The following is a 25,808-nucleotide window of genomic DNA, read 5'->3' as shown; positions in this document are numbered from 1 at the left end:
CAGCCTTGCTGGGTAGAGCAATCTTGTTTGTATGTCACTGCTTTTCATCACTTGGAATATTTCCTGCCATTCCCTTCTTGCCTGCAAAGTTTCTGTTGAGAAATCACCTGATAGTCTTGGGGGGCTCCCTTATAGGTAACTAACTGCTTTTCTCTTGCTGCTTTTAAGATTCTCTCTTTGTATTTAACCTTTGGCATTTTAATTATGATGTGTCTTGGTGTGGACCTCTTTGGGTTTATGTTGTTTGGGACTCTCTGTACTCCCTGGGCTTGTATGCCCATTTCCTTCACCAGGTTAAGGAAATTTTCTGTCATTATTTCTTCAAATAGGTTTTCGATTCCTTGCTCTCTCTCTTCTCCTTCTGGTACCCCTATAATGCAAATATTGATACGCTTGATATTGTCCTGGAGGCCCCTTAAACTCTCCTCAATTTTTTGGATTCTTTTTACTTTTTGCTGTTCTGATTAGGTGTTTTCTGCTACCTTATCTTCTACATCATTGGTTGGATCCTCAAATGCTTCATCTAATCTGTTGATTCCCTGTAATATATTCTTTGTCTCCATTATTGTATCCTTTATTTCTGACTGCTTCTTTTTCATGGTTTCCATATCCATTTTTATGAGATCATTGAGCATTCTTATAACCAGTGTTTGGAACTCTGCATCTGATACATTGTTTATCTCTGTTTCACTTAGTTCTTTTTCTGGAGCTTTGTTCTATTCTTTTCATTTGGGACATGTTTCTTTGTCTTCCCATTTTGGCTCCCTCCCTGTGTTCGTTTCTGTGTATTAAGTAGAGGGCTGTTATGTCTTCTGGTCTTAGTAGAGTGGCCTTATGTAGTAGGTGTGCTGTGGGGTTCAGTGGCGCAGTCTTTCTGGTCACAAGCCACGCGCTCCAGGTGCATCCCTTGTGTGGGTTGTGTGTGATCCTCCTCTTGTAGTTGAGCCTTGGTTGATCATTGCACATCAATGTGAGGGACTGACCCTTGGGCTCATTGGTTGTGAGGACTGGCCTTGACTACAGCGGAAGTGTTGTTGTGCAGGGGCTGATCCTACAGAGCAGGATCTGCCTCAGCAAGACTCTGGTGCCTGCCCAATCCATTCCTTGGGTGTTTCATACTTGTAGATGGCTAGGTGATGCTCCAGCTCATTTTGAAGCTGGCCACTGGGGGTGCCAGCCCCAGGACCACCTTGGAGGGGATCCACTGTAGGTCTACTTCAGCCACAGCCTGTGCCCCACCTGGGGCCCCCTAGAGTGAGCCAGAAAGAAATCTGCTGATGTCTCCCACCCATGCTGTGTTTGGAAGTGCCTTTGAGAGACCAAGCCACTAACCAAGGCAGGCTGCCACTAGTGCCGGCTTAGGGCTGATCAGCCAGAGGTACAGGACATGCTCAAGCCAGATGCTGTTTGTCTGGGTTCCGCGAACCGTCGAGAGACCCTAGGAAAGTGCAGCTTGAGCCAAGGCAGGTGGTCTGCATGAGAAAGACATTGAAAGCGCCTGTGTGTGCCCAAAAGTTTGGTGGGGCCAGATCTCAAACCACGGCATGGCGAATGAACAGCGGAGACTCAGAAATGGTGGCCGCCTGTGTTCTTGCGCCAGGGAGGGTGAGGGCTCAACAAAGAAACAATGGCCTCTGCCAGCTCCCCAGTCCAGGAGAAAGCCACCTCTCTAGCCCCCATCCCAAGCCGGACAACTCAATTCTCACCATTTGTCCCTGCTGCCTTTCCAGCTGCTGCCCCAGCGCTGGAGCTCAGAGTGAGTGATTCCACTGGTGGGTAAGTCCATGCACAGTCCATTTAAGAGGGGCGCCTGTGAGTGCAGCCACACTGCCTCACTCAGTCACAATCTCCGCTGTTTTTCACAACCAAAAAATTATGGGGACTTCTCTCCCCAGCTCCGGAACCCTGGGCTGGGGTGGGGCTGGGATCTCTCGCTCCTTTAGGGGATGAGAGGATCCCCACAGCTGAAATAGCCCTCCTGATCTTTAATGGTCACACACAGGTGTGGGACCAGTCCGTTCCGCGTCTCTGCCCTTCCCACCAGTCTGGAGGTGGCTTCTTTTGCATGTCCTCAGTTGAAAGGCTTCAGGTCAGCTTGATTTTAGGCAATTCTCAATGATGGTTGTTTTGTAAATTAGTTGTAATTTTGATGTGGTTGTAAGAGAAGGTAAACACAGCGTTTACCTACTGCACCATCTTGATTGTCCTCTCTGTCCTCTTATTCTTGAATCTATCTCAGTTAGGGGCTCATACCCATTACTCTGCTGAAAGTGCTTCGGAATGACCTTGCCAAATCCAAGATCAGTTCCCAATCTTCCTCTTACCCAACCTATCAGTAAGATTTGACAGTCCATCCATCCCTTCTTCTGGAAATACTTTCTTCACTTGGTATATATGTTAGCTGTTGCTTTAGTAATGCTGCATTACAAACCACCCTAAAATTCATTAGCTTACATCCAATTTTTTGTTCATGGGTCTCCTAGGTTGGTTGCTTTTGAGCTGATCTAGGATCGGCTGAGTTGGGTGGCCCTGCTCCTGGCTGTGGAATGGATTTAGATCTACTCCTCATGTATTTGTTCTGGGACTTATGCGAAGGGACTATCCAGGGTATGCTCTTGTTGTGGCATGTTATTGGGGTCCAAGAGCAAAATCAAGCTACAGAAGCACACTGAAGGCCTTTTCTTTCATCTTGCCCACTAACACTCCCATTGGCCAAAGAAATTCACATAGCCAGGCCTGACATCAGTGGGCAGCGAAGCGTATGCCAGCCACCATTGGGAAGGGAAGGGGAGTGAGTATTGGCAAATAATAATCCAGCACATCACATGTGGCCTCCAGGACACCTTTCTTTCTTGATGCTCTGTCCATCACTGGCTTTACTGCTCAGTGTCCTTGGATGGCCTTCTGCAGATCTCTCTAAACCTTGCAGTACCTTCAAGTCCAGACTTTGGATTCTTTCCTTTTTTTGTCTTCCCTCATTTCCTAGGTAGTTGATCTCATCTCATGACTAAATAGGCATCTCAAACTCAACGTATCCAAAAACGAACTCCTGATTTCCTGTACCAATCCCCTCCGGACCTGCTGTTTCCGTTTTCCCAGTTTAATAAATAGTATCTTCAGGTACCTTGGCTATAACTTGGGACTTGACTTCTTCATAACTTGATTTTTCCTTTTTTGCCTTAATATTTTAAATTGAGTCCTTTAGTAGATTTGTTGACTCTGCCTTTTAACTCGATCATTTCTCCCACTGTAGTACAATCTACTGCCATTTCCCTTTTGTTTTACTTCAGGTATCTTCTAACGGGTCTCCCAATCTCTGCCCTTATAAGGCAGAATACAGTCTATTTCCTATGTAGCAGTGAGAACAATCCTTTTGAACTTGAAATCAGATCCTAGCACTTCCCTGCTCAAAAGACTGTGATGCCAAAAGAAAACAAAATAGCCCCCTGCACTGGTTCCCTCCTGACTCAGAATCAATGGCAGAGCCACTTCAGGGGCCTACGAGGCCTCCACGCTCTGGCCCCTGCTAGCCCCCACTGCATCTCCCCCTTGCTCATTGCACTCTAGCCTTGCTGTTCTCTAAACACACCAAGCCTGCTCTGGCCGCCGGACCTTAGCGCTGCTGTTCCCTTTGGTGGGACTGCTCTTTCTCCAAATATTTGTAAGCTCACTCCCTCTTTTCTTTCAGGTTTGTACTCTAATGTTATCAGAATGGCCTTCCCTAAGCACTCTGTAAAAAATTATAATCTTTTTGTCTCCTGTACTTTCTATCCCTCTTACCTGTTCTTTCCATAGCACTATTACCACCTGGCACATCACATAAACAAACAAAAAGTGTATATCTGTTTGTCTTCCTCTTTTATTGTGTAAAATCCATAAAGACAGTGGCTCTATTTATTTATTCTCAGCTTTTTGAACACCACCACGAATATAGTAAGTGCTCAATAAATATTTCTTTAATGACTAAAATAATTTTATATGATACCTGTTTCTAGCACAGGGGATCAGTCTTAGAAAACTCTAGAACATTATAGAAGAGTTGTAGATTTCTGTAGTCAAGCCTCTATCTGGTTGGTGTTATCAAATGGTTGTCTCTGTAGCTTATTAAGTGATTCCAGAAAATAGCACAGAAAATGCCATCCTCTGTTCTGATAAACAGATCAGAATTATTTATTTGGTAAAACTTGAGACATCTATAATCACTGAGACATGAGCATTTTTATGGCAGAGACTTTTTCAGTTGAGTGAGGGCTTTTAATAATATTTTAACTGCTTTGTTGAAGTCTTAAAAAAAGGTACTGCATAGTTTCCTCCGCTTCTCAAGTCTTTGTTAAAATAGATATAGACCATTTGAAATAATTTTGAACCCTTGCTAATGCTAATATGAGTTAAAATTTCTTATGTGCAATTTTAGGGCTAAGAAATAAAAGGAAAACACTGAAACTTCTGCTTGAAATAGCAGTTTGAAGATATTCAAATAGTAATGATAATAACAAGCACTTTAAAAAACATGGTTTCTCAAGAGCTAGAAGCTGCAAAATCAAGAAAGTCCAGTAGTTTGCTGATTTATCTATTTTTAATCGGAAGTAAATGTTTTTTCAGGGGGAAGGGTTGGAAAGTTGTGCTTTAGCAAAGCTTTTAATGATCTCTTAATCACTGAAATATGAACAGGGCTATAGAAAAAACAAAATACATTCTCCCTCCCAGCCTATGAATTAAAATAAAGAAATTGCTATTGTATCTGATGTGTATGTGTCATACGAACTTTTTCTTTTTGAGTGTGTCCATGTCCCCTGAGAAAGTGAACAGACTCACTAAAGATTATTAAATCAGCTCTAGGGACTGAAAGATGGAAATGAAATAAAGAGTTTTTATGGGAGCGTAGCCTGCCTTGTTGTTTCACTGTGCCCACAATGCATGGATGTGAGGAGTGTGCGCTTCCTAGTAGTCAGACCTGGGTCCAAATCCTGGCTTTGCCACTTAGAAACCCTGTGATCTAGAGCATGTTCCCTAACAAGCTTCACTTAGCTCATTACAAAGTGGGATACTAGTGCTGAGTTTTCTGGAGGGTTAAAGGAGTAAATGAGGTAATATATGTGTAGGGACAAAGAAGTTAGTCAGGCTCCCTACACCTCCCACCCCCCGCCATCTGGTGGCCGTGACCCAGCCAGTGAATCGCTGGTCCGATAGATGGAATGTCACACAGGTGCTGTCCATCCTGATGTTGCTGTTTATGTACACTTATGTAAGCACCTTGGCTGTGTGCCGCTTTTGTCTCTGTACGATATAAAGGGGTCTGGCCATTTTACAGGGCTGTATTGTACAAGGCTGGTTACGTGGGCTGTGCCCAAAGTGTGTGAGGGCTGCTGAGAAATGGGCCTGTGGGGGCCATGCCCCAGGGCTGCTGCGACATGAGGCTGCTGCTGGCCACGGGCTGTAACCTGAGAATGTCTAGCTGTGCCCAGCAATGAGGCAGAAACCCTGGCTGTGTCCAGGAAGCCTGGCAGTACCCTGAGAAACCCTGGTTGTGCCCAGGAAGCCTGTGAATAAAGCATGTCTGCTCTGCCTTCGGCTCCGTGCATTTTCTTCCAGCTCCCAGAGTTGCAGACACCTTACTCCCGGGACACCATTCACTCAGACACCGACACGACAATAGTATGTATTTATTATCAGCTCATTTATTGTTTCTTATTGGTTATACAGTATTATTAGCTTGGGGAGATTATAATAGAAGTGGGTAGTAGTAGTACATTTTTACATGAAAAATGGTATAACCAACCACCTTGGACATAAACTTTTCTAGCAGTGGGGATTGATTTGTGTTGATTTAAAGGTGTTTTTGTCGTTTAGCTCCCTTGTAAGTGATGGCAGGTTCACTGAAGTGTAGATGCACCAGAATTGGAGTGCATGTTCTTGCAACTGGTATTGTCTGTAGGTGGGAAGTAATTAGATTTAATTCAACATCTGGAGAGAGGGCTGAGATTCAATAATTTGGAGAATGTCGGAAACAAATCTGTTAGGATAAAGTAGCCAGTTCTTCCTATTGACAAATGATGATGGTATGAAGTTTTAAAGAGCAGGGTAAGTAACTCTTTCTCTTAAAACTCTTATATGTACAGTTTTGAAGGTGTGAACCCTGTACTTTGCGTAGGACTTTTTTTGGTTTTATAAGAGACTATATTCATTTACAGAGTACATTTGCACAGATAAAACGAATGGCACATGTACAAGGAAGAAACCAGGAGTCAGTGGACACCGAAATGTAAAATGGGTATAATGCCATCCCCTGGTAGGGTCGTTGTGAGGATGAATGACGGACGGACAGATGGATGGATGGATGGATGGATGTAAAGTGTACAACACGTGATGGATAAAATGCAATTAATAATTGGTAGCTCTTTGCTATTTGGTGTCTTTCCCCTCTATCACAGGACCTCTCATTTCTGCCTTTTTTCCCTAGGAGGTGAAGACTTATCCTTAAAGATCATTTTTAATCATTACTTAAAAAAGTAATTCTGGCATTTTATCTATTTTTTTTCCAGGTCTCTGTTTATTTTCCATTCACAAAGTTCTTTACACTGCTCTTCAAATGTGAGTCCTATATAATTTAAAAACTACATTGTGAGTCTATTTAAAAAAGTTAATAGTATAACATTAAAATGTCAGACATACTCAGTATAGTGTCAGTAATATCTCAATGAGTAGAATCAGGTTTTCTTTTTAGACCAATTCTACAAATAAGTTTTCATCAACTGTTATTCAGTTAACGTATTTTATAAAACAGTTTTCATGTGGCAGGGTTTTCTCTTTTTCTTTTTTTTAGATAGAGCAATCTACTGAAATCAGGTCAGAAAAATAAGAATAGATATTAAATTGTGGGATTTAGGTTAAATACGTTATAGTAGATCCTTTTCTTCCCCGTCTCCGCCCTTTCTCCCGCCTCCCCCGCACTCTGGTTCAAGCCTTTGTTTCTCAGTCTAGTTGTGTAGGACACAGCTCCCAGGCCCATGCTGGTGTTATGAGCCTTGCGCTCCCCCCGCAGAGGCAGTCGGTCATTGTCAGTCAGTCGGCCACTCACGGCAGCCGAGCTCCAGGGAGAGCTGTTGTTCACATTCTTAGCTGTAGAGGGCGCAGCTCACTGGCCCAAGTAGGAATCAGGCCAGCGACCTCAGGGGCACTCCAACCACCTGAGCCACCAGGCCCTCCCAGTAGATCCTGTTCTAAAAGTATTACTAATTGAATACATTTTTATCTTGTCATCTATGCCTAATTTGGTTTTATTATTATGAAATAATTCTGTAGTGATTTTTTTAAGCAGAGCGCTTGTTTTGTTCAAACCTGACAAAGGTATTAATTTCATTGTATAATACTTACCTTTGTATTCTTCAAATAGGTAACAGATTTCTCCTAACGTCTTTCTTAGCTATACTTTTTTGGTACTCTGAACTCATCTCGTGGTTTTTCTTTTAATCCCCCATTTGTGCAGTTCTTCCTCTGGCTCTTGGGCCTTTGAACTGGCTATTCCTTCTGCGTGAATGTTCTTGCCTTCTCTCTTCACTCAGAAACTCCTGATTATTTTTCAGGTTTCAGCTTAGTTGTTACTTCCTTATGGAAATCTTCCCTTACATTCTGACCAGGTCAAACACCATTACTCATTCCACAGAAAATTACTGAGTAGCTACAGTGGGCTAGGCAGAGTTCTAAGATCTGGAGATATAAACAGACAAGGTTCCTTTTCTGTGGGGCTTGAATTCTAGTGAAGAGATTCTTGCATGTGTGTGCACACATACATCCTCCCCCAAAGAAAACCCAAATAAATAAGAAAATTAGCAGAGACAAATAAAATACAATAATTAAAATAAGGCAAGTGATTGGATGCTAGATGAGCAGGTAGCATTTAAGCTGAGATCTGAGTGACAAGGGGAGCCTTGATTAGGAGCAGAGCATTTCAGACTAAAGGATAGTGCAAAGGCTGTGAGGCAGGGAGGAGGCAGGAGAGTGGTATGAGATGAGGTTAGAGAGGGAAGGAGTGGTCAAATTGCTCAAGGCTTTGTAATTCAGGGTAAGGGCTTGGGTTTTAGTTTATACGCAACGGGAAGCTATTGGAGGGCTTTTTGTAGAGGTGGTGGTTAGGGGAAATGAGAGTAATTTGGTTTACATTTTAGAAATATTCTTCTCTGTAGATTGGATCATGAGGGAATGGGTGGCAGCAGGGAGCACTGTTAGGAGTCCATTGAGTAGTCCAGGTGAGAGATGGTGTACTTATTAAAATTGTAGTTTTGCATTTATTTATATGATTATTTGATTGATACTGTCCTCACTGGACTGTAAGCTCTTTAAGGGCAGAGGCAATGTCTTTTTTTTGCTTAAAGTTGTGTTCCCAGTATTTAGTCCAGAATCTGGCACCATATGGGTACTCGGTTACCTACCGTGTTTCCCCGAAAATATGACATAGTGGGACCATCAGCTCTAAAGCGTCTTTTGGAGCAAAAATTAATATAAGACCTAGTCTTATATAAGACCTGCTATTATATTATATTATATTATATTATATTATATTATATTATATCATATCTGGTCTTATTATATTAAAATAAGACCAGGTCTTATATTAATTTTTGCTCCAAAAGACGCATTAGAGCCGATGGTCCAGCTAGGTCTTATTTTTGGGGAAACAACGGCAGTACTTGAGTGACTATATGAGGACTGTGGGAAATAATGAATAAGATATAACTCCATCTATATTGATTTAACTATCAATTCAGTGTTCTCTTTATATCACACATAGAAGATAGATACATGTATCATGGCTAACGAAATTATTTTGGCTAGCGGGAAATAATTCACAAAATCATAATATTAAGGTATTTATTTGTTATCAAGGTATTTATTTATTCAGATATTCAAACTAGAGTTGCAAGTCCTTCACACTTATTTTGACAATGGAACTACTATAAGCTACATATTAATAGGTGGAGGTTATTTTCATGGGGACTCTGTGAGAACATTTGATAGTCAAAAAGATAGCATGTTGGTTAAAACCGTATGATGTCACTGAAATTGTTGAGATTATGATCACTTAATCATGGGAATGTATGAGCAGAGGAGTTACTCAGCGTATCTTACATTGAATATATACAAAAGATGTTTTAAAATATTGGAGTACAAAATAAGACATTTGTGGTTCGTTTATGATCAACCTCACTTATTATAATGGGACATTTGAAATGGATCATGATATTGATTTAGATGTTTTGGGTATGGAACTAGCAACATAACAAATTTAGTATTTTCCTTTTCCCTATCTTTATGATGGAAGAGTTTGAAACCTTTAAATAGTTTTACTCCAACAGTGGGACACATAATTAGGAGGAGCTTAAAACATTTTAGAACTCAAAATTATACCTGGACTTGAGATTCAATTATTCTTTGATCTGCAATAAACTTAAATGGCTTGATTGTTAACCTCTAGGTCATGGTTGATTGGTCTGTAAATGATAGCTTTTTCTGCCAGAGAAAGTCAGCTTAAAAAAAGAGAAAATTTAGCACATGTAAAAATCTTGCATTGTAGAAAGAAGGAAAGTCTTTAGGTAAATGCATTTTAAGGATTCTCTGCTTTCCTAATTACTTTATTCAGTATGTGCATATTGAATACCCACTGTATGCAAGGCACTGATCACCCAAAGATGAACACCCTCCTGGAACGAACAGCCTTGTGAGTGGTTGTTACACTGGAGTGTGACGTGAGGGGCATACAATGCCTGTGGAAGCCTGCTCTAACCCCCAGTAGCAGAGACCAGGTTCGTGTTTCCACACAAGAAAGAATTTAGGAGTGAGATAGATGGCAGGGAAGCACAGGGAGTTTATTGAAACAGAAGTACACACTTGAGAGGAAGTGTGGGTGAACTGAGCAAATTGTGCCAAGGAAGTCCTGACCAGGGGTATTTGCACCTCCTGGGGGCAGGACTTGGTAACATCCCATGGACATGGTTTGTCAGTTTCCTCCCATTAGGTGGCTTCTGCCGTTTCCTGCTCTTTCTTCCTTATTTGGCTCCTCAGACAGTCATGGCATCAGATGCATGCTGGGAGTCGTAGTAACCGCAATGTAAATGAGATTATAATGACATTATAATTAGCTATACTAGGTCAGGTCCTGGTCAAGGGGATTAGTCTTGCTGGATGAAACTGGTTCTTGTTCTCTAGCTGCAGGTGCTGGATACAGTCACTTGTCAATAGTGTAACCAGTGAGGAGTTGTACCCTGGAGGGGGCTGTCAATTTCCTAGGCCACCTATCCTGCCTCAGTAGGAGAGGTGTCCAAACCAGATTTGGGAATGATTAATATCTACACTGAATGAAAGGTGTTCTAGGCAAGGGGGCAGGTATGTGGCTGGTTAGAATGGTGCAAGTAGGTAAAAGTGCTAGGAAGAGGGAACGTTGCATACTAAAAGCCCAGAGGCTATTCTAGAGATAGTGTGGCTTCTGTTGGAGAGTAGGTAGAGTTGGGGAGGGAATGGAGTGAGGTGGAGGAGGGAGTGGTAAGGGGTGAGATGTGGCTGCTCAGGAAGGCAGAGGCCGGATTAGGAAGACATTAAAGTATTTTCAGCAGGGGAGGAGTAAATGATCAGATTTGAATTCTAGAAAATCCTTCTGGATGCTTCTTGTAGACTTAGCAAAATCATAACATCCTTCTACCTGTTTTGTGTTGTATGTATCATGAATAGACATAAGGAAGCATTGTTTTGTTTTTGTTACTGAAGGTTAACATGCATACAGAAAAGTGCACAAGTCATAAGGTTATAGATCTATGCATTTTCACACCCGTGTAACAACTGTGTAAGCCACCTGTGTAACTACTACCCACATCAAAAAAGAAAATATTAGCATTACCCCAGAATCCATCTGTTGCATTCTTTTAGTCATTATCTGCACCAAAAGGTGATCACTAGTCTGAACTCTATCACTATTGATTAGTTTTGCCTATTTTAAAACATTAAATAAAGGGAATTATACAATATGTACTTTTTTGGTCACTAACCATTTCTTTGTCACTAATCATATTCATCCATGCTGCTAGGTATAGTAATACTTTGGTTTTTCTTCCCCCACATCTTGATATTTCATTATTGTATGTACCACATTTCTTAAAACCCATTTACAATTTATAGACATTTGGGTCATTTCTACTTATTCTCTATTACAAATAGTGCTGCCATGAACATTCTTATATAAGTACATATGTGGGCATTTCTGTTTAGTGTATACTGAGGACTGGAACGGGTGGTAGGTTAGCTCTATGATTTACCTTTGATACTGTCAAAGAGTTGCCCAAAGGGTTTGTTACCAGTTTATATTCTCAGCATCAGTGTATGAAAGTTCTAGTTGCTTCTCATTCTTGCTCACATTTGTTACTGGCAATCATAGAGGTGGATGAAAAGTGATATATCATTGTGGTTTTATTTTTTCTTTTCTAATAAATGATGCTGAACACTTTTTGTATATTTTATTGTCCGTTTGAATAGCCTCTTCTGTGAGATGCTGGTTCAAGTTTTTTGCCCATTAAAAAAAGGTTTGTCTGTCTTTTTCTTACTGATTTTTATGGAGTTCTTTGTATTTTTCCAGCTGCAAATCCTTTGTCAGATATATGTGTTGCAGATTACACTGTGGCTTGCTTTTTAATCTTGTAATGGTGTTTCTTTGATGACCAGGAATTTTTAATTTGAATGAATTTCAATTTGTAAATCTTTCCTTTAGGTTAGTGCTTTTTGTGTCTTGTTTAAGAAAATATTGCTTGCCTCGGTGTCATAAAGGTATTCTGTGCTAACAAGAAGTCTTGTTTTACCTTTTACATTTAGGTCTACAGCCGTCTTGGAATTGAATTTTGTGTATGATGTGAGATAGAGGTCAAGATGATTTTCATCTTTGTAAATATCCTGTTGACCCAGCATTATTTATTATAAAGATCATCCTTTCTCCACTGAATTACGATGGCACCTTTTTCGTAAATTAAATAATTGTATGTTTGTGAATTTGTTTCTGGACTCTGCATTTTGTTGCTATTAGGCTATTTGTCTTATGAAATGCCTTTAATTATTGTAGTGTAAGTCTTTCAATTTTGTTTTTCTTGATTTTCTTTTGGCATTTTCTTATTGTTTATTTAGTATTTACATATAAATTCTAGAATCACCCTATCAATTTGCACACACAAAAAACTGGCTGAGATTTTTATTGGTATTGCATTGAATCTGTAGGTCAGTTTGGGAGAGTTGACATCTTTACAATATTGAGTCTTCTAACCAATGAACACAATGAAGCTCTCCCTCTAATTAGGTTGTCTTTAATTTCTCTAAGCAACGTTTTCAAGTTCTCTCTGTAGCATTCTTGCATATCTTTCATTAGGCTGATTCTTTTTGTTATTGTAAATTATATCTTTTAAAGTTTCACTTTCTAATTTTTTGTTGCCTGTATATATAAATGCAGTAGATTTTGGTGTATTGACCTTGATTGGAAAGATTTTGCTACATTTACTTCTTAGTCTGAATAGTTTGTAGAATCATTTGGATTTTCTATGTGCATAATCATTTTATGTGATAAAGAGTTTTATTTTTTCTCGTTCAATTCTTATAACTTTCATATTTTTTATTGCCTCATTACACTAACTACGACCTTGGTTATGAATTTGAATAGTAGTGATGATAGCATGTATTTATCTCATTCTCATTTCCAGTTTCAGGGGGAAAGCTTTCAATATTTAAAGTATGGCATTTACTTACTGAGGAGTATTGTTGAAAACTTTCTGTCAGATTAAGAAAATTCTCTTATTTATAATTTGATAGACATTTTAATCATGAACATGTGTTGAGTTCTATCAAATGCTTTTCTGAATCTGTTGGGATTATCATATGAGTTATTTGTCCTTTATTTTGTCAATGTGGTAAAGATTGTGTGGTAAAGCACATTAAAAAAAATCATTCAAACAATCTTGTAGTCTTATAAACCCAACAGATATGGTATCATTTTTGTGTTTTGTTGGGCTCAATTTGCTAATATTTTGTTTAAGAATTCTGTGTCTATGTTTAGGGGAGAGAGTAGCTTGTAATTTCATTTTTGGGTAATGAATTTGCCTTGTTTTGGTATCATGGATATGCTGGTCTTATAAAAGGGGAAGTGTTCCCCCTTTTTGTCCAACTCTCAAAGAGATTGGTGTTAGTTCTTCCTTAAATGCTTGATAGAAAATTCATCAGTGGAGCTATTTAAGACTGGAGTTTTCTTTGTAGGAAAGTTTTTAATTATGGATACAATTATATTAACTATAGACCTACTGAGATTTTCCGTTTCTTCTTGAGTCAATTTTGGTAGGTCGTGTTTTTGAAGGAATTTGGTTATTTCATCTAAATTTTCAAATTTACAGGTAAAAGTTGATAATAAAATCCTCTTAATTTTTTTTTTAAAGTTTGTGGGATCTGAGTAGTTCCCCTTTTTCACTCCTGATGTTGACAGTTTGTGCTTTCTTTTTCTTTTCTTGATCAGTCTTGCCTAGGGTTTATCAAATTTATTATTCTGTCTGTGAGCCTATGTTGACTTGGTTTTTCTTTCTTTCTTTTTTTGCTATTATATACTTATTTTCTAATTCATTAATTTCTGTTTTTGGCTTATTTTTTTCTTCCTAATACGTTTGGCTTTAATTAGCTGCTCTTTTTCTAACTTTGTGAGACCGATACTTAGATTATACTAATATCAGACAAAGCTCTGCGTTTTCCTTTAAGCCATAGTTTTAATAGTATCCTCAAGTTTTGATGTCATATCTTAGTTTCTCTGCTAAAGTATTTTAAAATGGCCATTGTACCTTTTGCTTTGACCTATAGGTTATTTAAACAATTATTGCTTGATTTCCAATTATTTGGGATATTCTAATGATTTTTAAAATTGATTTCTAACTTAATCCCATTATTATCAAATAACTTGTTAAGATTTTAGTCTTTTGATATTTTTAAGACTTGTTTTATGGCCTGAATATTTGGTAAATGATATGTGATCATTTACCAAATGATCATTTACTTTTGGTAAATGATACGTGTAATCTTGAATAAACTATACATTATATGCTGTAGTTATTGGTGTAGTGTTTTATACAGATAGATTGGATAAAGTTTATTAATTGTATTGATCAAACTGTCGGTTTTTTGTCTATTTATTCTGTCAATTACTGAGAAAAATAAGCTAAATTTCTCATTGTGTTGAATTTTTATCTTTTTAATTCAATCAATTTTTTCAAACATATTTTGAGGCTATATTATTAGATACATACAAATTTATATTTTCTTATTATATTGGACCCTTTTATTGCTATTAAATGCCTCTCTTTAGTGCTAGTAGTGGTTCTTATAACCTTCTTGTCTGATATTAGTACTGTATATACAAGCTTTCTTCTGGTTAGTGTTCGCATGGTGTATCTTTTCCTATACTTTAACTTCTTGGACTCTTATTTTTGAGTTGTTTCTTTTATAAGCGGCGTATGGTTGGCTTTTGCTTCTTTATCTCACCTGAAAATTTTTGGAGATCTGATAGTTCAGTTACAGTTAAAGTAATCGATAATATACTTGGATTTAAATTTACCATTTTACTATTTGTTTTCTAATTATCCCATCTGTTCTTCCCCTTTTCTCGCCTTTTTTTTTTTTTTTTGATGAATCAAGTATTTAACATTCAATTTTCTTCTCTATTGGCTTGTTAATTATATATCCTGTTGTTATTCTTTTGCCATTATCCTACATCATCTATCCTTCTCTTATGCATTTACTCTAAATTAGTACTTTAATCATTTTCCTCACAATGCATGATTCTGAGAGTACATTAACTCTGAAAAAGCCCCTGCTCCTTTTGTAGTGCTGCTGTCATTTATTTTAATTTCACATATGAGTAAACCACATGATATATTATTATTGCTGTTTTATGCAGTTAGTATTTATTTATATTTGCCATTTCTCTTCATTCCTTTATGCAACTCTGTTTCCCTCTGGGATTATTTTCCTTGTGCTGGAAAAACTCCCTTTAGTGTTCCTTTGTATTTTTGTTTGTTTGAAATTTTCTTTATTTTTTTCTTAATTCTTGAAGTGTATTTTCGCTGCATGTAGAATTCTAGGTTGTCAGTGTCTTTCAGTGCTTTAAAGTTGTGATTTATTTACATCATTCTCTGTGTAATTTATTTTTGTTTAAAATATCAGCTCAGTCTCATTGTTGGGCCTTTGAAGATGATGTGCTGTTTTTCTCTGCTTTCAAATTTTTTTCTTTGTCTTTGATATTGAGGAATTTTATTATAACGTGCTTAGGAATATTTTTCTTACAGTTTATCCTGCTTGGGGATAATAGAGATTCTTCAATCAGTTTTAAAATATTCTTGGCAATTATTGCATCAGATATTACTTCTGGTTTAGTTTCTCTCCTCTGCTCCCAAAAGCATAATTTTACATATATGTTAGACACTTTCACTATGTCCTATTTGACTCTTCAACTCTTTTCTGTATTTCCCATTGTCTTTTATCCCCTTTGCTTTAGTTTGGAAATTTTGCTAATGATTTATTTTACAGTGCATTATTGCTCGCTTCTTGATGTTTAATCTGCTTTTAAAAGCATCTATTGAGTTTCTATTTTGTTACAGCTTTATTGAGGTATAATTTACATGCGATAAGATTCAACCATTGTAAGTATACATTTCAATGATGTTAGTTAAATTTATAGAGTTCTGTAACCATTAACACAATCCAGTTTTAGAACATTTATCTACCCCCAAGATTCGCTTGAGCCTATTTGCAATCTGTGCTTCCATCCCTAACCCCAGATGGCCATTGTTTTCATAAATTTGCCTTTTCTACTCATTTAATATTAATTGAATCATACAATGTGCAGTCTTATGTATCTGGCTTCTTTCACTCAGCATAATGTTTTTGAAGCTTACATGGCTTTGTCTATATTGTAGCATGCATTTGTATTTTATTTTTTTGTTGCTGAATAGTATTATATTATATAGATATACTTCAGTCTGTTCATCCATTCATCAGTTAATGAAGATTTGGATTGTTTCCAGGTATTAGCTACTATGGATAATGCTGCCATGACAATTCATGTAAGTCTTGGTGTAGACATATGTTTTCATTTCTTTTAGGTAAGAGAAGTGGAGGCCAATTTCTGGGTCATGTGGTGGATGTGTGTTTAACGTTTTAAGTAACCATGGAACTATCTTCTGAAGTGGCTGTAACATTTTCTAGTCCCACCAGCAATGTATGAAGGTTTCAGTTCACATCCTGGTCAACGATTATTGATTCCAGCAATTCTAGTGGGTATATAGAGTTTAATTTGTGATTTAATTTGCATTCTTTTAATGCTTAATAATGTTGAGTACCTTATAAGTGCTATTAGCCACTTGTATGTTTTTCTTGGTGAAATGTATTTGCTTTTCTTGCCCTTTTTTTTTTTTTACTGGGTTGTCTTATTGATTTGTAGGAGTATTTTATATATTTTAGATATAGGCTCTTTATTAAATATATGATTTACTAATATTTTTCCCAAATCAGTGACTAGTGTTTTCATTTTCTAAATAGTGTCTTCTTTTGAAATACAAAATTAATTTTGATGAAGTCCAATTTGTCAATATTTTCTTCTATGGCATGCTTTTGTTGTTGTACCTAAGAACTTGTGTAATCTGAGATTTTCTATATTTTCCATGAAATACAGTGATTTTCTATATATTTTTTAGAAGAGTTATAATTTTCATGATTACATTTAGGCTTATGATCCATTTTGAATTAATTTTGCATATGGTGTGACAAAAGGTCTGTTTGGTTATTTATCTGTCTCTTTATTTATTTGCATATGGGTATCCAGTCACTTGCCAGCGTCCATTTGCTGAAAAGACTATAGTTTCCTCATTGAATTAGCATCTTTGTCAAAAATCAATTGACAATAAACATAAGGTTTTATTTCTGGACTTTCAATTCTGTTTGTCTGATCTGTCTTTCTGTCTGTCTTCCTGTCTGTCTGTCTGTCTGTCTACCTATCTACTTACCTTCCTACCTATTTATCTATCTATCCTTACCTTATATCATGCCTTATATTACATTTTGAAGTCAAATAATGTAAATCTTACAACTTTGTTCTTGTTTTATAAAATTGTTTTGGTTATTCTAAGTTCTGTACTTTCCCATATCAATTTTAAGATAATTTTGCCAATTTCTACAAAAAACGCCTGCTGAGATTCTCATAGAGATTGTGTTGAATTTATGGTTCAGTTTGGGGAAAGTTACCATTTTAGCAACACTGAGTCTCCCAATTTATGAATAGGGAATGTCTCCATTTATTTATCTCTTTAATTTCCTTTGTAATATTTTGTAATATTACAAATATTACTTCCTTAGTAATATATTGTGGTTTTCAGTGTGTAAATCTTGCACTTCTTTTGTTACACTTATTCTTAAGTATCCTATTCTTTTTTTGAGGTATAGTTGACATCCAACATTATTTTAGTTTCAGGTGTACAACATAATGATTTGATATTTGTACACATTGTGGAATGATCACCACAATAAATCTAGTTAACATTTGTCACCATACATAGTTACAGAAAAATTTATTTTTGTTATGAGAACTTTTAAGTTCTACTCTCTTAGCAACTTTGAAATATGCAATACAGCATTATTGCATATAGTTATAGCTGCCATGCTGTACATTACATCCCCAGGACTTAATTTATTTTATAACTAGAAGTTTGTACCTTTTGACCCTCTTGACCCATTTTGCTCACCCCCATTATTCTTTTTGATGCAACTATGAATGAAATTGCTTTGTTAATTTCATTTTCAGATTGTTGCTAGTATGTGGCGTACTAGCTAGTTTATAGCTGGTATGAAGTAATACCATTGATTCTTGTTTGTGTTCCTGTGTCTTGCAACCTTGCTAAATCATTTGTTAGTTCTAGTTGTTTGTGGATTCCATATTATATTCTACATATGAGTATAGTATCACAAAGTATGCAAATTAAAAAGTTCTGTTTCTTCCTTTCAAATCTGAATACCTTTTTTTCTTTCCTTCCTCCCTCACTTTCTCCTACCTTCTTTCCTTCCCTGTTTCCTTCCTTCCTTATCTTCTTTTCATAGTAGCCAGAACTGCCACTACAAGGTTGCATAAAAGTGGACAACCTTGCCTTGTTTAGTGGCAATTGCAGACACCCTTGCTTTGTTCTTGAACTTAGAGGTAAAAGTGTTTAGTCTTTCAACATTCTATATAATGTTAGTTGTAGTTTTTTTCGTAGATGCCCTTTTGTTAGGTTGAGGAAGACCCGTTCTATACTTAGTTTGAGAGTTTAAAAAAAATTATCAGGTGGTATTGGATTTTGTTAAATGTTTTTCTTTATGTATTGAGATGATTGTGTTTTTTCTGCTTTATTAATATTAACTTCCTTTTTATTAATATCTTTACTAATATAGTTTATTACATTTAGTGATTTTTGAATTTTAGACCAGCCTTGTTTTCCAGGGTTAAATCTCACTTGTTCCAGCTGTATAATCCTTTTCCTGTACTGCTGAATTCAGTCTGCTAGTATTTTTAAAGAGGATTTTGGGGTTTATATTCAGGAGGACCATTGTTTTTTAGTTTTTTTTTGTGGTATCTTTATCTGGCTTTGGAATTAAGGCAATACTGGCCTCACAGAATGAGTTGACAAGTGTTCCCTTTATTTTCTGAAAGAGTTTGTGAAAAATTGGCTTTATTTGTTCCTTAAGTTTGTGATAGTTGTAGCCATGCAACAGCTTAACCTTTTGTTTTCTTCTACCTGCCCCCTAAGAAAGGAGAGTCTGTAAGACAATCCTTTCAGGGACTTGGCTAAACTTTGTGTTTGCACCTTATGTCTCCCTGTTTGGTCCCAGAAAGATGACTGGACAGTCAATGACGAGTAAGATTTCTCACGGAAGGAACAACTCAATCCAGATGCAGTCGTGTGGGGACCAACAGGAGAACCCACGGGGTTCACAGAGGTGGGCACAACCCCCCACCTTCCTCAGGCTTCCTTCCCAGAACCTGCAAGGGAAGTGATTCAATGAGGTGCTCTCCATCTATTCATATGCATATGGTTTTTGTCCCTTGGGGAAGTTGAGACTCACGGTCCAGCTGTCTGCAGGCAAGGGTGATTGACTCGAATTGGTTTTCTATTAAGATGTATGAGATTCACAGACCATGGATAAATAATGCTAATGCCTTATGTGAATATCAATAAAAGCCACCAGTCGGCTTGATTCTGGGCTCCTGTGTACCATGACTGCGAGGCCCCTGGCCTTCTGAGATTTAACTGCATCAAGTCTCTGCTTCTTTCTTTCTTAAAACTTAACCCAAAGCCGCCCCTTTTCGTTCCCTCATTGCCAGTGTTGCGCTGGATGCGACAGATAGTGTTCACCAGTGAAACCATCTGGGCTTGGGTTTTTCTGTATGGGAAGATTTTTACTTACCAATTCAATTTTTTTTCGTTGTTTAAGTCTATTCAGATTTTCTATTTCTTTTGAGTGTGTTGTGGCAGTTTGGGTATTTTTTTGGGGGATGGGGGGGAATATGTCCATTTCATCTAAATTGTCTAATTTGTAGAGGTAATTGTTTATAATATTCCCTTTTCCATGTGTGCTTGAAAAGAATGTATATTTTATAGTAATTGAATAGCGTTTTCTATTATCAGGTCAAATTGATTGATAGTTTTATTTAAGTGTTGGCTTCCAATGCTGATTTTTGGTCTAGATGTTCTACCAGTTGTTGAGAGCAGGTTATTGAAATCTCCAGCTGTTATTGTTGAATGATCTATTTCTCCTCTCATGACTGTCAGATTTTGCTTTCTATTATTAGCTGTATATACATTAATAATTGTTATGTCTTCCTGATGTGTTAACAGGTTTATCATTATGAAACGTCTCTTTTTATCTCTAGTAATATATTTTGCATTACAGTCTGTTTTATTTGATATTAATATAGCCATTTCAGCTCACTTGTGTTTACTGTTAACACACTATATCTTTCCTCTATTTTGACTTCCAATGTATTTGTATGTTAGAACCTGAAGTGTCTTTTATAGATAGCATCTAATTCACTTTTCACATCTAATTACTGCTTTTTAAAATTCAGTTAGACAGTCTCTGCTTTTTGAGTGGAATGTTTAGTCTATTCACATTTAATGTAATTATTGATATGGTTTTATGTCTGCCAGTCTGATGTGTGTTTTATACTTCTCTTCTTCCTTGACTTTATTCTTTTGTGTTAACTAGTTTTTAGTAAGCCTTTTTAATTTGTCTATTGATTTTTAAACATGCTTGTTTGGTACTGTTATTTTCTTAGTGATTATTTTAGGGATTACGTGTCTTAATTTATAGCAGTGCACTTTGGATTAACAGTTATTTAACTGCAGTAAAATACAGAAATTTTGTTTCATTATATCTCCTTTTCATCCCCCCTTTCTTTGAATTCTTATTGTCATATATATTACACCTCTATATATTGAAAACTAAACAATTGCATCTCTAAATTTTTCAAACCCGACAATATTATAATTATTGCTTTATACAATTTTATGTGATTTAAAGAAGAAATTAGAAAAATATGTTTATAAAATATTTTGTATTAACCTACATATTTAGCATTTGAAACACTTTTCATTTCTTCCTGGCAGTTCAGATTAATGTTGGAAGTCATTCTCTTTGAGTTTGTAGAACTTCCTTTAGTGTTTCTTGCAAGGCAAATCTGCTAGGAACAAATTCTCCCAGTCTTTGTTTATCTGGGAATATCCTTTGTTTCTACCTTTATTTTTGAACGATAGTTTTGCTCAATTGGTTGACAGTCCCACAACGCTCCCCACCCCACCACCTCCCGCCCCGTGCCTGACGCTTTGGATATATCATCCACTGACTTCTGGCCTCTGTTGTCTCTGTTGAGAGACTCAATCGTTAATCTCATTTTTCGCTGATACATGATGAATGGTTTTTCTCTTGATGCTTCTAAGATCTTGCTTTTCTTTTTGTCTGTCAACAGTTTAACTGTGATGTGTATTTGTGTGGATCTTTGTGTTTACATTACTTTGGGGTCATTGAGCTTTTAGGTTTGTAGATTATTATTATTTTTTTTTTACATCAAGTTTGGAATTTTGTGGCCAGTATATCTTCACATACTTTTTTTCTGTCCCTTTCTCTCTATCCTATCCATCTGAGTATTATTATATTTAATGTTGGCCAACAGGTCTCTAGGACTCTGTTTATTTTTTTAATGTTTTTCTCTTTATTCTTCAAATTGGATAATATATCTTTATTTTAACATTACTGGTTCTTTGTTTTTCAATCTCAAATGTGTCATTGAGCCTCTCTGCTGAATTTTCATTTTAGTTGTTATAATTTTCAACTTCCAAGTTTCTATTTGGTTCTTTTAAAATAACTTTTTAAATTGAGATTCTCTGTTGATTGAGTTGTTGTTATTATACTTTCTTTTAATTCTTTCAACTTTTTAAAAGTCCTTTGAATATACTTGTAATTGCAGCATGAGATCTCTGCTAAATCTAACATATGGAGTCACTCAGAGACAGTTTGTTGACTGCTTTTTCCCCCTGAGTATGGGTCACCCTTTCTTGTTTCTTGGCGTACGTTAAATTTTTTTTGTTGAATATTGGACATTTTGGATAATACAGCAACCATGGACTGATTTATTTCCCCCTGAAAGTGGTGGTGGTTTGTTTATTTGTTTATTTTTGTGATTAGCAACTTAACTGTTTTAAATTTGTGAAGTCTGTCTCCCCATAGTGTGCAGCTGATGTTTCTGCTCAATTCTTTTTCTCATCTTTTATTTTTAAAACCTGGCTTCCTAAGGATCTTTCCTGTGTCTTTATAGCTGAAGGTTCAGCCAAAGATTACTTAGAACTAGTGCTCAAATATCTCAAGCTAATAAGGCTTCCACTCTTTCCAGATAGATATCTGCATGTGGGCTGCAGAGTCCTTTCAAAGTTCAGGCAGTTTTCAAGTCTGCTCCAGTTTTTACTTTCATTGGGCATTCTTACGTATTCTCTGTGAATGTATTGAGGCTCTGTTGGCCATGAATAGGTAAGTGTGTTAAACTCTATTCTCTGTATGTGCTCAGCCTCTGGTCAACCCAAGCTATGTGGAAAGTTTTTCAAACCTCCTTTGGCTGTCTTAACTTCTGGGACAACATACCTGACTAGCCAGTCTATGGCTTCCCCAAGCATAATTTTTATCTTAGGCTAGTGGAGCTGTTGTCTCTCCTTATTAGCTTGTGACTGAGATCACCACTGTAAATGATGTTTTATATTCAGTGAGCTTCCTTGACAGTGGCAATGACGCTGCTGTTTCTCACAGTAGCTTATGCCCTGGGTGCACTGCCATGCTGAAGGGAGGGCACAGAGTTGATGGGAGAAGCCGCAGGCAAGAGTACTACAGTACTTATGCTAATCTCACCCAAAGTTCAGTCATTTTCATGAGTATATGCTTCTCTGTTTGTTTTATTCTGTGATTTCCAGAATGCTGAAGTGATTGTTTTTGCCAGTTTTGACCAACTCTGTAGTTGTTTTGCGGGGAGAGGATTTGCCCGTCTCCTCACTCCATCATGCTGGAGTAAATCTGTTCTAGTTATTGTATTTTTGAGATTTATAATCTTTGTTTGATTCTTACTTTTTTTTCTTTTTAAAGCAGATTCCAGTTCTCTGGTTACTCTTCCCTTGTCATCTGTTTTCTTGAACATATCAATCATAGTACTTTTAATGTCCATGTCTGATAACTTCAGTATTTGTATCACCAGTGGTTCACTTTCTCTAGTCCATCCCTCACTTCTCTGCCCTGGATTTTACTCATTTGTTCTTGTCCCTTAGTATGTGTGTTTCTTCTTCTTCTTCTTCTTCTTTTTTTTTTTTTTTTGATAGAATGTCAGACAGTGTATTTGAAAAATTGTAGAAGCTCTGGACAATCTCATCTTTCCTCAGAGTACACTTAATTTTCCTCTGGAAGACAAAGTAAAGGTAGCCTATTTTGATTCAGTCAAGATTGAAAACATTTGATTCTGACTTTCATTCTTTTTGAAGAATCCATGTATTTTACTTTTGTTTTTTCTTTATTCCTAGGGCACAGCCTTTTGAGATCCCAAACTGAGATGTTTACTGGGGCCTTCTTCCTTGCTGAACCTGAACTCCACTTTCTTTTTTTCTGAACTCTACCAAAAGCTCTGTTTAGTATTTTAACCTAACAGATGCCACTTTCTCTTTGGTTTCCTGGCTTCTCGTGTTATGCCACTTAGGAATCTTGAAAAGTTACACAGAATGTTGGTCTGTCTTCTTTGCTCGCCTCTTATTTTTGGGATTTTGGCTCCTCCAGTCCTTCCTGGAGGTAAACGGAACTCTAATTTCTGAGCACATGGTGCAGTAAGCCAAAAATTTGAGCTGCTTCTTTCTTTTTGGTTTCTTGGCTCTCGAGTATGCATAGAAATTGGCAAATGCCTTGACGAACAAAGTAGCCGAGAATGTCAGGCTCACTTCAGTGCATTTCCCGTCTCTCCAGGCTCATTGTCTCTCAAGTCCCGATTGCTTTGGTTGCTAAGGCCTTTAACAATTTTTTGCTTCTGTAAATTTTATCCAACTTTTCTTCAGGGGAGAGTTGGTATGATACAAATTATTTCACTCTTTATGAAAGTGGAACTCCAAAAGCATTCTTTCTCCCCTCAACCAGGCCCTTTGTTTTTTGTTTTTTGTCTCCAGCAATACCAAGCCATCCATTTACAAAGTTTCTGGTCTGCTATCAGCTGGAATGAACTAGGTATGTCTTTGGGATCATGTCGTTGCGCCCATTTTGGTGAATACAAGAAAGGAACAACCAACCACTGGAACACAAGGGTAGCATACTGCTCCAGCTGGAATCCAGCAGGGTCACCTGAACATGCCACACCTGAACACTGAGTGGAGGAAAGGAGGAGAGCTGCTCTTCATTTGTTTCCAAAGCAAATTCATTTGAAAGAGTGAACAAACCATCATCATCAAGTCAAATGTTTTAATCACTTAGCTCTTCAGCCTAAGACACAAAGTTTTTCTTTTTCTAACACCCTACCCTGAAATAAGTTTACCACTAAAACCCAATGATTTAACAGAAATAGTACAATTTGTATTTGCTTTCCTCTTTCCTTTCTTTAGACAAACACCAAATAAATGCAGGTAAAGGAGATGAAACAACTGGGAGCTGACTTAGAAAGTACATTAACCCTAAAGAATCTAAAAGTGTTTGGGTACTACTACTTTTCAAGTAAGGTAGCAGTCATACTGCTAGAAAGTCCCTGGGTGGAAAAAAAAAAGATTAATAATAACCTTTTCAAAAAAGATTAAGGCAGGTAGTTTATGCTTTATTTATTTAGCTGTGGTCATGGAGACTATCCCAATTTTCTGTAAAATCCTCTAGGCACTGCTGCAATACTACCATATAAACGATTCAAAGTACCACTAGACATAAGGACCAGAGTTTTTGATGATAAACCTTGATTTTGGATAATGTTTAGATGGGAACGTTTGATATGGACGGTCAGATGAAAAATACCAAAATGTCACAAAAGCATTCTTTAGTGTCATTATTTTACCTAAGTTGACAAAGAGATGTGTGATCATACAATTTTTTTTGTCTAGATGAGGGTCTTGTCTTAGAACAATCAAGGACTCTCTTCAAGATGCAATGACTAGACAGAAAAGGTTAAAAAAATTGTCCTGTAAAATTTGGACTAGGGAAATTCTACTTGGTTTATAACTAAGAAACTCTTTTGTATAAAAGGATAAACTGACCTGCAGTGTTACTATATTATAGGTCTTTTGAATAGTTTCTTTGAACCACTTAGTTCTTTATTATTTCTTACAATAAAATCAACTAACTATGTAAGGCAATTTTATAAAAACTTGATAATGACTTGTAGTGTAGATCTTTATTAATTTGTAGAATATTAAGACCAACATTATTTGCATTTATTATTAGAAAAACACAAATATTTAACTCATTACTGTGAAATGATTTTCTTAGTTTTTTGGTGAAATGACACAATGCTTAATTTTTTTATGCTAGTTTCTTTAAGATTTAATTCTTTTCATTACAATATAGAAAGCAAAAATCAGTCTTGAAAATAGCTTTTAACAATTATTCATCAATTGTAGCAAATGTACCACTCTGGTGAGTGATGACAACGTGAGGGGCTATGAATGTGTAGGAGAGTATGTGGGAAATCTCTGTACCTTCCTCTCGACTTTTCTGTGCATCTTAAACTGCTTTAAAAAAATGAAGTCTTCAAAAAAATTATTAGATTCACAGAAATTACATTGACCTACTCTGATATGCCAGTGTTATCCTGATATATTGTTTGAGAAACTTTTATTATCTCTAAATTGTTTACCTAAATGTGTTCGGAACTGTTTTTCTATATATCACTGCAGTGAACCACCAATATTATGATGAACTATAATGACTTTGTGTGTGTGTTTGATAGGCATTGATTTTGAATTAGTATAAGCTTAAAAGTTGAACATATAGTATTCTAAAATAAAGTTTTTGTTGTTCAAAGTATTAAGTTTATGAATATAGTACACTGAAGAATGAAAAAGGAAAATCAATGATTTTCTGAGAATGTATGAGAGGAAACCATTTTCTGTTCTTTGTCTTTTTCTGAAATTCTTATTTGGTAGGTTAGTAGATATAAAGTAAGCCTTAATAGAGTTACACATATTTAATTACACATAGGGGACACTAATGGCTACCTTATAGATGTCTAA

At 36.7% G+C, this 25,808-nt stretch overlaps 1 protein-coding gene across 5 annotated transcripts in view; it reads left to right on the top strand.

The window, feature by feature from the left end:
- The window catches only part of RNF182 (ring finger protein 182), a 68,465-nt gene that overhangs the window by 11,473 nt on the left and 31,184 nt on the right, over positions 1–25,808 (top strand). Inside the window, exon 2 of one of the 5 annotated variants that reach the window (XM_033113234.1) lies at positions 23,769–23,826. The exons of 3 other annotated variants lie outside the window; for them this stretch is intronic. The gene's annotated coding sequence lies outside the window, so the exon portion shown is untranslated. Of the gene's footprint in view, positions 1–16,160; positions 16,332–23,768; positions 23,827–25,808 lie in introns of all 5 variants that reach the window. One more of the 5 variants, XM_033113235.1, reaches the window with a different exon arrangement.

The sequence above is a fragment of the Rhinolophus ferrumequinum genome, chromosome 9 (genome assembly GCF_004115265.2).
Source record: "Rhinolophus ferrumequinum isolate MPI-CBG mRhiFer1 chromosome 9, mRhiFer1_v1.p, whole genome shotgun sequence".
NCBI lineage: Eukaryota > Metazoa > Chordata > Mammalia > Chiroptera > Rhinolophidae > Rhinolophus > Rhinolophus ferrumequinum.
Note: the sequence above shows the minus strand (reverse complement) of the source record. Positions and strands in the feature narration are given on the sequence as shown.